This window comes from Camellia sinensis, chromosome 5, assembly GCF_055761805.1.
Source record: "Camellia sinensis isolate YWXY chromosome 5, ASM5576180v1, whole genome shotgun sequence".
Taxonomy (NCBI): domain Eukaryota; kingdom Viridiplantae; phylum Streptophyta; class Magnoliopsida; order Ericales; family Theaceae; genus Camellia; species Camellia sinensis.
This window is the reverse complement of record NC_138965.1, coordinates 173,562,666-173,576,606: the sequence shown is the minus strand read 5'-3', so window position 1 is coordinate 173,576,606 and position 13,941 is coordinate 173,562,666.

The following is a 13,941-nucleotide window of genomic DNA, read 5'->3' as shown; positions in this document are numbered from 1 at the left end:
TATCGCCATGCTCATGCTGCCTCTGTTTACACTTCTCTGCACCTCTGAAAACTGTGCAAGTCTCAAGGATGCTTCTGAATCACCTTCTGGGTGCTGTGAGAGGCCATCGACCAAGTGGAAAGGCCATCGACCAAGGGGAACTGATCATCGACCAATAATGGGGCCCTCGGCCAAAAATTTGTAGCCGACCAGCACTGAAGATGGCCAGCCGGCCATCTCTTCCTGTAGAATGCTATTTTGCTGCAGTAGAGGACAAACAGAGTATGGCAATGCATTTTTAAAGCAATGTGTGCACAAACACCCTCCCTATCATGTCATGAACTCAAGGGAGTATGGTTCTCGACCCTCGAGCCATTAATCACGCATTTCAATGCATGATGGCCAAAGGAGCCAAGTGTGCAAAGGAATATGGAATGAATGCACAAAACACTTGAAGGCCTCACACTCTATCATGTTGGATCAAGAGCGTCGGCGACTAAGGATTGAGGCACGTTTCATCACTTCAAGTACGAACGTTACTCGCTCCTCGTGTTTGGTTTGACACCCCAAACCAAACACAATGCAATGCTTGCAACATGGAAATGCAAGGTGATGTAACATGAGCATGACAAATGCCATGCAATGCAACCTAACATGTAAACAACATGGTATACAAATATGTAATACTACTATGCATCCTAGATATACAAACATAAAATATGATAAGCATGCAACAATGATAGCAACAATAAGTATGCAACAACATCCAATGCGATAGGCATACAACAATATACAAACCACATGATCCATGGACTTACACTGAAGATGGATAGGCCTCAGCCACACCAAAACAGTGGCCAAAATGATGAAGTGATAGAATGAAATGCACAATGAGCATGCACATGCAATGGTCCAAGAGTTAAGGCATAAGGTCACAACAACCAAACATGGGCGAGGGGTGACAATCATGGTAGTATGGTGACACCATAAGCTCTGAAATTATGTTAAGAGTGATACCAAATCAAACACATAACACAAGCAAGGCATGCTAATGGACTTCAAGTTCAAAGCTAGCCAAGATACTTGAACCATGGCCATGTCAACCAAGCCCCAAAGGACCAAGTTGACCCAAAACAGTCCCAAGGCAGTCTAAAACAAGGCTAGAACATGCATGGGATGAGGCCAAAACATGCTAGAAAGGTGAGCACAAAACAAGACACATACAAGGCCAAAAAGGGCAATTGCACTACACCTATTACAACCAAGCATGGCATGACTTAGGCCAATAAAATCAGAGTTATGGCATGTTAGAATAAGCCCAAAAAACCACTTAGATGGCATCCCAAAGGCCTAAGTATGATGGAATGCACAATGACCTATTCTTAAGGCATGAAACACAAACTATCCAAAGCATGGAATAGGTGATAAATGCAAGTATGTGACCATGAAACATGGACTGAAATTACATTTCACATGATGCCAAATCATGAAAATACTTCAAGTAACACATGCTAATGAACTCAAGGGACAAAGTTTACAAGCTAGAATGAACCAAGGCTATGCAAAAAAATGCATGCATGACCAAGACAACACCACACAGAGTTTAATCGTGGTAAAACATGAGGGAAAGCTCCTTGGAGTCGAGCCAAAACATGCAAGAATAGTGGTCCAAACACAAGATGCATGTTATGCAAACATGCAAGATTACTCTACAAGTATGTGAAGCATGCAAGATGCCGTCAAACCAACATGGAACAGAGTTAAGGCAGGTCCTAAAAGCCACTAAAAAGTGCTGAAATAGAACGAAGACATGCTAAGTAAACATGCTACTCTTATAAGCCAACAACACAAGCATATGAGACATAAGGACAGGGGGGTGTCCTCCTCCTATACAAAACTCCAAAACCACTTCTCCACCACTGAAAATCCTCTTGATTTCAGTGGTGGGAAGGTCAAAATAAGATGATCCCAAAGCTCAAAAGTAAAGGCACAAAACAAGGCCAAACAAGGCCTCAGAGTGGGTAGACAGCCCCCAACCAAAAAGTGACCTTAAGCAACCATAACAAGCATACAAAATCAGAACTTTTTGTAGTTTAGAGTCAAGCTTGAAACAATATAGAGGTATGTGTAAAAGCTTAAGCAAGAATGGGGTATCTAAAGTTTAGGATCTCACCTTTGAAGAACAACTTCAAGAACACAAGACCAACAACTCTCTCTGATCAAAACCAGCTCAAGAACCTTAAAACTAACCTCCTAGTACCTCAGCACATAAGGATGGTGTAACTCTAGGTGTTCTAGTGCAAAAGTATGAACAAAATGCACTTTAGAACACAAATGCACACACAAATGTAGAGAGAGGGAGATATAGAGAGAGATATATCTAACTTGTATATCAGATTTCTAGAACCCCTGGAAAGGGAAAGGAGGCTCTCCTTTTATAGAAATGGATGGGGGAATTGTACGTGCCAGCTATGCCTGCTGGCACAAAATATCTGCCAAAAGCAGATGGAGAGGGGTCGGCCGGAAAATATGGTCGATTGACCAACAAAGGTGGCCGATCGACCAAAAACAGTGCCAATCGGCCAGCACCTTTGGCCGATGGCAAGAAAAAGGGGCCGATGGCTTCATGCCTTGGCCGATGGGTTGAGGAAATGGCCAACAAGCCACCCTCTTTCCTTAAAAGAAAAAACACAAGTGCTTGGTCCACAACCAAGCACAAAACAGTCAAGTTGAGAGATCTTGAGGCAAGGCGCATGGCTGAGACCTCCGGGAACTCAAAACGAACACGAGCATAGATGAGCATCGAGTGTTCAAACGATGACGTCCAAGTCTTGAGGACGGTCAAAAATGGGGTGTCTACAGTTGCCCCTCTTTGACAGAACTCGAAAGTCATAACAATGACGGGAGTGAATGTCAAAGCCCAAAGACGACCTATTTTCGACAAGGCCGAAGACTTGGACAAGCATACAAGATAACAAAGATATGCACCCGCAGGCAGGGGCAAGATGCAAAGGACATGCACAAAGCCGAGCATAACTTATGATCATGCAGAGGGAGCTGTAATGAAGCACAACATGCAATAGTTTAAGCAAGCGAATAAGAATCAAACCGCATTTCATGTAGAAAGGATGTAGGAGAATTATACAATTCCTGCTACGTCTCACGCGGAGTACATACAATATTGTCTGCCTCGTCTGGTCATGCCAGCTTCAAATGAACCGTACATACAGTATCGTGCTTGCAAAAGAAAGAAACTTAACAGGTACAACACCGTTAGAAACATGCATAGCAATGCAAGTGAAAAGTGCGTGACAACGCAAGTGAAGGGGTGCATGACAATGCAACCTAAGTGTGACGCATAACAATGCGGAAGGGATGCAAAACAATGCAATTTGAAACAAGCGTAACAATGCAAGGAGGGCATGCACGACAACGCAAGCAAGGGTGCATAACAATACAACCTAAGTGTGACGCATAACAATGCGGAAGGGATGCAAAACAATACAACTGAAACAGGCATAACAATGCTTGTAGAACATGCGCGACAACGCAAGCAAGGAGTGCATAAGAATGTAGTTGAGCCATAAACACAAGTAAGTAAAGTATGCGCGGCGACGCAAGCAATGTGTAAAGCAAGGAAAGCATGAACACATGTAAGTAAAGCATACGCGACAACGTATAGCAATGTGTATAGCAGGAAAGCATGAACACATGTAAGTAAAGCATACACGACAACGTATAGCAATGTGTATAGCAAGAAAGAGCGTGAACACATGTAAGTAAAGCATACGCGACAACATATAGCAATGTGTATACCAGGAAAGCATGAACACATGTAAGGAAAGCATACACGACAACGTATAGCAATGTGTATAGCAAGAAAGAGCATGAACACATGTAAGTAAAGCATACGCGACAACGTATAGCAATGTGTATAGCAAGAAAGAGCATGAACACATGTAAGTAAAGCATACGCGACAACGTATAGCAATGTGTATAGCAGGAAAGAGCACGAACACATGTAAGTAAAGCATACGCGACAACGTATAGCAATGTGTATAGCAAGAAAGAGCATGAACACATGTAATTAAAGCATACGCGACAACGTATAGCAATGTGTATAGCAGGAAAGCATGAACACATGTAAGTAAAGCATACGCGACAATGTATAGCAATGTGTATAGCAAGAAAGAGCATGAACACATGTAAGTAAAGCATACGCGACAACGTATAGCAATGTGTATAACAATGCAACAACAAAAAGAGGTATATATTCCACGGAAGCATGGTAAAGGCATGTTATTCATGATGTTGATATGCAACTCGAAAGCAAGATGAAGCATGCTCAATGCAAGGGCAAAAACACGCATAACAAGCTCGCTTATTACAATTATGATAAAACATTGTAACATAACATGCTCTAAAGCAATTCTTGAATTTTGCAATATACAAAAGGATATGAAAAGGATACACCTCACGCGCATCGAATGCCGTACACGGAAGACACAGTTCGAGGTCAACACAAAAACCGATTGAGCTTTAAAAGTGTACTTTCTTGCACTATCTTGAGAGATGAAGGTCCCAAACCACATAACTGACCCAAACAAGGGTGTGGGAGGTGCATCGACCACAAGGGGAGGCCACCGGCCATACATCGGCCAAAAAAGGAGCTCATCGGCCAACTATTTAGGCGATCGGCTAACAATTTGGCCGACCGACCAAAAATGGCAGTTTCGGGGACAGTTTTGTCCTTTGGCCACGGGTCTTTAAATATAAGGTTCCAAACCTTATATTTCCACTTCACCCTAGCTCGAAAAACATTTATCTTCCTTTCTAGGTGATTTCCCGACCATCGATCCGTGTTTTTCTCTTATTTTCGACCCTTTTTCGTCGTTCGATTCGCGAAACCCTTCCCGTTTCGCACACTTTAAACCGAACAAAACTCGATTTTTGGTGTTTCTTTCTTGGTTTCCACTACTTGGGGTTTGTTCCCTCCCGAGTTTACTTGGTTTTTGTGCCTTTTCCACACTCCAACCTTTTCTCCCATTTTTCATCCTCTCGGGGTTGACTTTTGGGTTGACCTTTCGCATTCTTGCCCGTTTTTCACATTCTCGGCCATTTTCACGCCCCTTTTGAGATGGCGGACGACATTCCACGTGGTGGAACCCCCCGAGAGATGGATGTGAACCCCGAGGTCGAGCTCCTACCTCTTTGCATCCGGCCGTTCGATCCGGCGACTTACAGGCCGGCGATACACGTGTTGCCTCCCGACGACATCCGCCACTTTAGGAGCTACACGCGGGGCGCGCCATTGGAGCTTTTGCTGCGCGAGCCAGAGTCACATCTGTCCTACGGCGCTTCTGAGGTACACTCTTCCTCTGTTTCATTTTCTGTAATGTAGAACCTATAACTGTGATAGTCGATTCTGTTCTTTAACTACTTAACTTAGACACACTGATACATCACATGCTGTAGTTTACTATGAGCACACCCACACCTGATATCTGTTTAAATATGAACATATGCATCCGCATTGCATTTTTAACTGAACAATTCTGAGCGCATTCAACATTATATTTCTAACACTGCTTCGCAACTGTTTATTTTAAACACAGGGAGATTCCCATGCCTTCCGGGGGTATGGGAACACTGTCGCCTGAGGTTAGTATATGGAGCTGCCCGACGCGGTCCGTCATATTGTTGACCAGGGTGGTTTTGGGACTTTCTGCATGGGACTCTCGCGCCTCACTGCGAGCAGGCCCCTTCTTGCTGCTTTGGTGGAGAGGTGGTGGGACACCACCAACTCCCTCCACCTTTCTGCCACCGGGGAGATGACGATGACTTCCTTTGACTTCTCCATGCTCACAGGCATCGAAGTGGGGGGTGATTCGATCCCCTTTGACACAGATATGGATGAGTGGGACGCCGCTCAGCTATACTTGCTCGGCACTCAGCCACCTCTTGCCCGATCAGGGTTTGTGAGGTACTCATGGTTCGAGGATCACTTCCAGATCCAGGCGCCTACTACTCGGGAGGAGGAGGAGCAGTATGACCGTGGCTTCATCATGTTCCTGCTGGGGACCACGCTCTTCACCAACCCGGCGAACACTGTCGCCCTCTACCTACTGAGCACACTTGTGGATGTGATGCGGATCCGCGGCTACGACTGGGATGGCGCGAGCTTGGCCACCATTTACAGATATATGAGCTCATCCTCCCGCCTCAGCGAGCAGTTGCTTGGAGGCTACTGGTGAGCCTAGGAGGTATATGTTCCCTTTTCTGTTTTACAATTCTGCTTTACATTATCTGTATACCACACACACTGCACACATGCAATCTGCTTTACACTGGTTGTACACTGCACACACTGCACAATACACTGCACATACTACACTCTGCTTTATCTGTATACGGCTTTATCTGATAAGCATACTCATATCTGCTCTGTTGCATGATGTAGTTGTGGGTGTATGCCTACTTTCCTAGTCTTGCCCCAGTGCCGGATGAGGAGATGCCCCCCATGGTTCCGTTTTCCCACCGCTTCGATGTGAGATACGAGCGGAGGCCACGGGAGTCCTTCATGTTCTTCCGCCACTACTTTGACACCATCACCGCTGCCGAGGTATGTCAAACATTTCAGTTTATTTAAGTTTTGCTTTATACCGTACTCTCAATAATAGTAGATAACAAACTGTGTATTATTTGCAGATCACCTGGTAGTTTTGGGCCCCTTTGCCTGACGCAGTTCGGGAGCGGTATGCCGGTGCTCGAGAGACTACCTGGTTTAGGGTCTTGCTGGAGGGTCCAGTCTACCGAGCGTGGTACTTGGGTAAGCGCTTCTTGTGACAGACCCTCGGCTTACCGGAGCAGGTAGTCCCGAGGTCGCCTCTCACCCATATGAGGCATACTGAGAGGTATACCTTTGAGGAGATGATGGATTCTATGATCAGCTGGGACTCGGAGCGCTTTAGAGACGAGGGCGATTACGCCGGGTTCATTCAGGCTTATCTCATGCGGCCTCCGACCGGTGCTCGCTGAGTAGAGAGGGAGAGGCCTGCGGCGCTGACAGGAGTAGAAGCACCGAGGGCGACTTAGGCCCGTGGTAGGAGTGGATCTCGAAGGGGACGGGGTGCTGAGTGGCCAGCACTGCCCACGACGATCACATGCCGAGGGCAGGGTGGGGAGACTTATTAGATCCCTTTTGCTCCTTTCTCCTACTGATTATGAGCTTGTCGGAGTCTATGGCTCAACCCCGGTATGTACTACTAGACTTTGCATTCTGTACAGTCATTTCAATTCATCTGGTATCCCGCAAAATACTAATGACTTCAATACTTTTGCAGGCTTCCGTCAAGTACACTCGCCAGTCCCTGGAGTTGACAGCCTCAGCGGTAGGGATGCTGCAGCGGTGCATCGACTTGTTGACCATCTACAATATCCCGGTAAGTTCTTTCAACCACAGTCTCAAACTCTGCCTAATCTGTTTCATACATAATCTGATGCATCACACTATCAACACGACACTTGATACACAGCACTCACGGCACTGATACCCTGTAACCCACATACTGCTTACAGCGTTGCTCACGGCATTCATACACTGTACTCACACACTGCATTCTGTACTGATATACTGCTCACAGCATTCATACACTGTTTTGCGTAGCATGACTGATGCATTTTCTATTTGTCCTTTCCAGGCCCCATTCCAGATTCCGGCTACGGGAGGTGCTCCAGCTGGACCATCTGTTCCTGCTCGAGGAGGAGGGGGAACCAGGCAGGGGATGACTTTCCATAGCCGGGGCAGACGTAGGCACGCTCAGGGTGAGAGCAGTTCGCGAGAGCCCTCCCCTGATGATTTTGACGAGGAGGCGGCGTCGTCCCAGGGCAAGGCTGAAGACGGCTCAGACTCTGACTATGGAGATGGCGGTGGTGATCCTGGACCCTCGTCCAGGAAAATGACCAGGACTGACTCCCGCACTTGAGACCATTGATGTTGATCCAGACTTTCTGTTGCTTTTCTTCTTTTTTGCTCTGTTCAGACACTTTGTTGCATTTCTCCTCTTTTTTGCTTGGCTTTATTTTTCTTTTTACTGGTAGTTTGAGCACATTGTACTGCCTCAGGCTGGTTTTACTTTCTCAAAACTATGTACTTTTTGCAAAAGACATGATGAAATGAAATAGCAGTTTTGTTCAAAAAGTGTTACATTTTTTGCATTTTATGCATCGCATCGCATCGCATTACATAACAATGTAAATGAGATTTGAACTTTTGTTTGAAAATTAAGCACTTGCATCGTAATAATCAAGTAGTGAACCGAGTAAAAACAACTCGATAATCAAAACAAAGAACTAGATAAGCTAACCAAGTATAAATACAACTCGACAAGCAAAGCAGAGACTTAAAGAATGTAAAATACAACTCGATAAGCAAGAGTACAACAACTCGACAAACAAATTGCAGTACCAGGCGCGACTTCGCAAAATCATCACCGAAAGGCATTGAAAATGGAACCAGTTACAAGTTCTCAGCATGTTTCATACATAATCAGCTCAGGGAACAAGAAGGAAGGCCACCGGCCAAAGGGAAAAGCCACCGGCCACAAGAAATGGCCATCGGCCAACAGTTTTAGCCGATCGGCCAAAAGAGATGGTCGGTCGGCATTATTTTTGGCCCGTCGGCCAAAAATGGCAAACACCTCTAGAATGTTGACATCTGTCTTCCACTCACCACCTTATCTTCTATAAAAGCCTCAGCTTCGTAGTTTTCCTCATTTGAACACTAATTTGCACCAAATGGAAGAGCTTCTTGTCCAAAATCTCACAACTTGGATTGCCAACTTGGATGGCTCGGAAAAGCTGAATTTCCAGGGCTTTGGCATAAATGCACTATTCACGTTGAGTCGCACTCCGCTGCATTTTCCGTTCCTCCATGTCGTGGCAAGGTTTTGGAATCCGGTGACACACGTCTTTAGCTTTGGTAGCCAAATGATGTGTCCCACTTTCGAGGATTTCCAAGCTTTAATGGAATCCGAGCGCGATGAAGAAATCTTGCCTTAGCACCGGTTCGGCCACGTCCAAGCCTTATGATAGATGTGCGACCTTACTTTGCACGACGCTCGGTCATTGATTTACAACGGAGAGATGGATATTCCGAGCTTGGTTTGTCGATTTTCTGATGCGGGTGACCGTGGCGACCGTCATTGGCAGGGTTATGGACGACGTGCGCTCTGCTTATGCATGCTATCTCATTTCTTACTAGCCCCAGGCTCCGGCGGGTTTAGCACTCGTTTGATTGAGGTCGCTGAGGGCTTGAAAGAGGGCAAATGCTGCATCGCCATGACATTGGCCGAGACATTGATGGGCTTAGACGTTTTTCATCGTTAGGAGACAACTAGGTTTGCAGGGAGTCTACTACTATTGCAGGTAATGTTTCCCACCCCATCTCACATATGTATCTCACATCACTCAACCCTCAGGCTCGATTTTTCCCTCAAAACCTTCTGCTCAGTTTTTCTCTCAACGAACATCTCTTTATTCTTTATTCTCTCATTTTTCATCCCTCCCCAGGTGTGGTTGATGGACAAGTTGAGAGTTGTGGACTCGTGTCTGGCATATTCAGCTTGCAGCTATTTCTCCCGATGACGTCTAGTCGATGCTTCGGATGAAGGATAGTGGTACAGCTGGATGTGCAATTTGTCTGCGGACCATATTGCTTGGCGCTACCCTTAGCTTAACCTGCCAACAATGAGTTACAGCATGACCCGTCAGTCCGGGATTCAGTTGATTGGCTTGACACACTACGTCCTCTATTTTCCGTTCCAGTTCTAGCGCCAGTTCGAACATGATCAGACTTGCCCAGAAGAGGGGATTGAGTACCCTGCTACATTTCCGGTCCGAGGCGCGTAGCTAGCTCGGTATGCCGTAGCCTGGAGGATGAGAGAACTTCTGGCCCCCGCTCCTACTTTCAATTACACCCTCTCTGATGAGTGCTTAGATTGGCTCAATGAAGAGGCACAGATCGGGCCCAGCTTGGCATCAGAGGCTTCGACCGGCTCTGGTAGAGGACGCAGGAACACCTGACTATGCCCCGGATTTATTTGCTTTTAATCAGAACTTTCAAGCTTTCTTTATGAATGTAATAAAAAGCAACTTCAATTTTGTATTCAAGAGTAGGAGAACTCTGTATTGAAATCAATGTAATTGAAGGTTGTGGGTAATGAAAATTTTCTGTTCGGTCCCAAAATGGTCAAAGTTGTAAAAAGATTAATTTGAACAAAATCAACTTTTATTACAACTTTTCAAAACCATTTTCGATATGGATCAGAACTGGACACGCCTGAGATCTGTCACTGAGATGCACAACCCCGGATCCCAACAACTGGAAAGTTGCCCCTAGTCTGAGTAGCACTGCACCGGAGATTACAACCGAGCTTTTGAATGCTGAATGGACAAAGATGACCAAGGCGATCACATGGACAAAGTTGATCGGGGAAGTGTTTATTGCTGGACTTCAAAATGAAGTTGCCTACGTATCCCAAACATGGGAATCAAGCCTTACGTAGTTTGGCTTAGGTTCACTCGTGTATTAACCCTCACCTTTTACGCTCTAACTTTTGCCAAGGCCGCCCTTTGCAGTTTTTATCATTTCAAATTTTCTGTGCTCTAACTTTTGCCTAGGTCACCCTTTCAGGTTTTCGGCCTAGCGAGCCACTCAGGGAAAATATTTCTTCAACTTGTCCATATTGATCGGTTGGAAGAACTCTCGGCCATCTAGGTCCATCAGAACGATAGCTCCACCCGACTAGATAGACTTGATGATATAAGGACCAGTCCAATCGGGTCTAAACTTGCCCTTAGGGTCGTGGATGGGAGCTCGGTTGTCTTTGAGCACTAAATCTCCTTCCTTCAAATTCTTGGACTTAACTTTCTTGTTGAAAGCCCTGGCAATTCGTCGTTGATTACCTTGAACATGGTACAGTGCTTTCAGCCTTCTTTTATCAAAAAACATGAGTTCTTTGAATCTGCGATGCTACCAATCTGCCTTAGCTATTTGACACTCAGCCAGTGCTTGCAATGACGGAATCTCAATTTCAATAGGTAGAACGGCCTCCATCCCATAGACCAAGGAATACGGAGTCGCCTCAGTAGAAGTTCGAATTGAAGTCCAGTAGCCCCACAGAACAAACGCCAGCTTATCTAGCCAGTCCCAGTAGGTTTCCACCATCTTCTGCGGAATACGCTTGATATTCTTGTTGACGGCCTCAACTGCTCCGTTGGTTTGCGGCCAATATGTAGATGACTTGTGAAAAGCCACGTTGTATTTCTCCAACAAGTCGATCACTTCCTTTTTGAAATGGGAACCATTATCTGAAATAATCTTGTCCGAGACCCCGTAGCGACAGATGATGTTGTTCCTGATGAACTTTGCAACATACGACGCCTTCAACACCGCATAAGATTGGGCCTCAACCCACTTTGTGAAATAGTCTATCACGATCAGAATGAACTCATGCCCATTAGACCCCTTCGGAGTGACAACCCCGATCACATCAATCCCCAAGACTGAAATGGCCATGGCGAAGTCATGTTGTATAGCTTCGACGGCGGAATGTTCATGCGGTTTGCATGGATCTGGCATTTGTGGCAGCGCTGGACAAAGCCAATACAATCCTCCTCCATGGTGGACCAGTAGTAACCCTGCCTAAGGATTTTCCGGGCTAGTGTCACCCCGTTCATATGCACTCGACACTCTCCTCCATAGATGGCCTCCATTAGGCGCTTGGACTCTTCGGCATCAACACACAACTTATGCAACCCGAGATGACCTCTCTTGTACAGTTTTCCTCCGCAGACGATGAACTGGGCAGCCATTCTTCTAATTGCCCTTTTGTCCTTGGCATTTGCCCCTGGTGGATACGCCTCTTTTTCCAATAAGTTCCAGACATCGTAATACCAAGGGTTCTCATCTTGAACCTCATCTATTGCAGCAATCAGTTCGTAGGCTGGCACAAATTTCTGTTCGATGATGATCGGACGCATCCGGACTCCAAAAGGGATGTCTATCATGGAAGATAGAGTTGCTAGTGAATTTGCGAACCTATTGTTCTCTCTTAGTAGATGAGCGAAGTTCAGCTTCTCAAACCGAGGAATTAGCAAGTCCAAGGTCTGGTGGTATATTCTCATCTTTTCTTCTTTGACTTTCTAATCTCCTTTTGCTTGAGATACAACAAGGTTCGAGTCTCTGATGATGTCCAACCGTTTTTTCCCTAGTTCCAAAGCTGCTTCTAGTCCAGCAATACACATTTCATACTCTGCCTCATTGTTTGAGACTTTAAACCGGAGTTTGAATGCTAGAGGTAAACGGGAATTGTCGGGTGCTATCAGCAACACCCCTATCCCATACCCGTATTAGTTTGACACTCCGTCAAAGTACATTGTCCAAAACTCTTCTTCGACATGCAGGATGGCCTCGTCTAGGAATAGATACTCAATTGCTTCACCCCCTTCAACTGGGTGATCGGCTAGGAATTCTGCTACCGATCTCCCCTTCACTGACTTGCGCGTCACATACTTCAGATCGAATTCGGAAAACAGAAGCAACTGACGAGCTAGCCTACCCATAAGTGTCGGTTTCTCGAAGAGATATTTGATGGGATCTAATCTTGAAACCAATATTACAGAGTGAGTTAACAGGTAGTGCCGCAGCTTCCTGGTAGCCCATACCAAGGCCAGACAAGCCTTCTTCAGCGGGGTGTAGCGGGTCTCGTATTCCAATATCTTCTTGCTCAGGTAGTAGATAACTTTTTCCACTTTGTCCTCGGACTCCTGTGCGAGCATGCAGCCCATTGTAGTTTCAGTCACTGAAAGGTACAAAATCAACGGTTTCCCCGGCTCAGGTGGTGACAACACAGGTGGGTTCTGTAAATATTGCTTGATCTGTTCAAAAGCAGCTTGGCATCGGCCGTCCCATTGGAACTTCGTTCCTTTCTTCAGGAGACCAAAGAGTGGTTCACAAGTCAAGGTTAATTTTGTAATAAACCGTCTTATGAATTGCACTTTACCCAGAAAGTCCCGCACCTCCTTTTCAGTCCTTGGTGGTGGCATTTCTAAGATGGCCTTGATTTTGGAAGGGTCGACTTCGATACCTCTCTGTGAAATCAAGAACCCCAGCATTTTCCCTGCTATAACCCCAAACGTACATTTCTGAGGATTCAACCGCAACCGAAATTCTCTGATCCTTTGGAAGAACTTTTGCATGGCGGTGTAGTGGCCCTCTCTTTGTTTGGACTTGACAATCATGTCATCCACGTACACCTCAACCTCTTTGTGGATCATGTCGTGCAATATTGTGGTCGCAGCCCGTTGATACGTAGCTCCAGCATTCTTCAATCCAAATGGCATTACTCTGTAATAGTAGGTCCCCCACGAGGTGGTGAAAGCAGTCTTCTCCCGATCTTCGGGTGCCATCACAATCTGATTGTAGCCTGAAAAGCCATCTATGAACGAAAACAATGCGTGCCCAGCAGTGAAGTCCACTAATTCGTCAATATGCGGCAGAGGAAAGTCGTCCTTCGAACTGGCTTTATTCAAATCCCTGAAATCCACACATATCCGGATTCTGCAATCCTTCTTCGGCACCAGAACTATGTTGGCCAACTATGTTGGCCAACCAAGTTGGGTATTCAGATACCAGCAGGAACCCTGCGTCGATTTTCTTGGTGACCTCTTCTTTGATCTTGATAGCCCAGTTTGGGCGGATCCTTCGGAGCTTCTGCTTAACAGGTCGGGCCTCGAGGTTAAGAGGGATCCGGTGCTGTACAATCTCAGGATCGATTCCAGGCATGTCTTCGTAGGACCACGCGAAAACATCTTTGAAATCTTTTAATAAAGCGACTAAGCGCTTGCGCTCCTCCGAACACAACGTGGACCCGATCTGGACCAGCCACGGGTCCTTTTCAG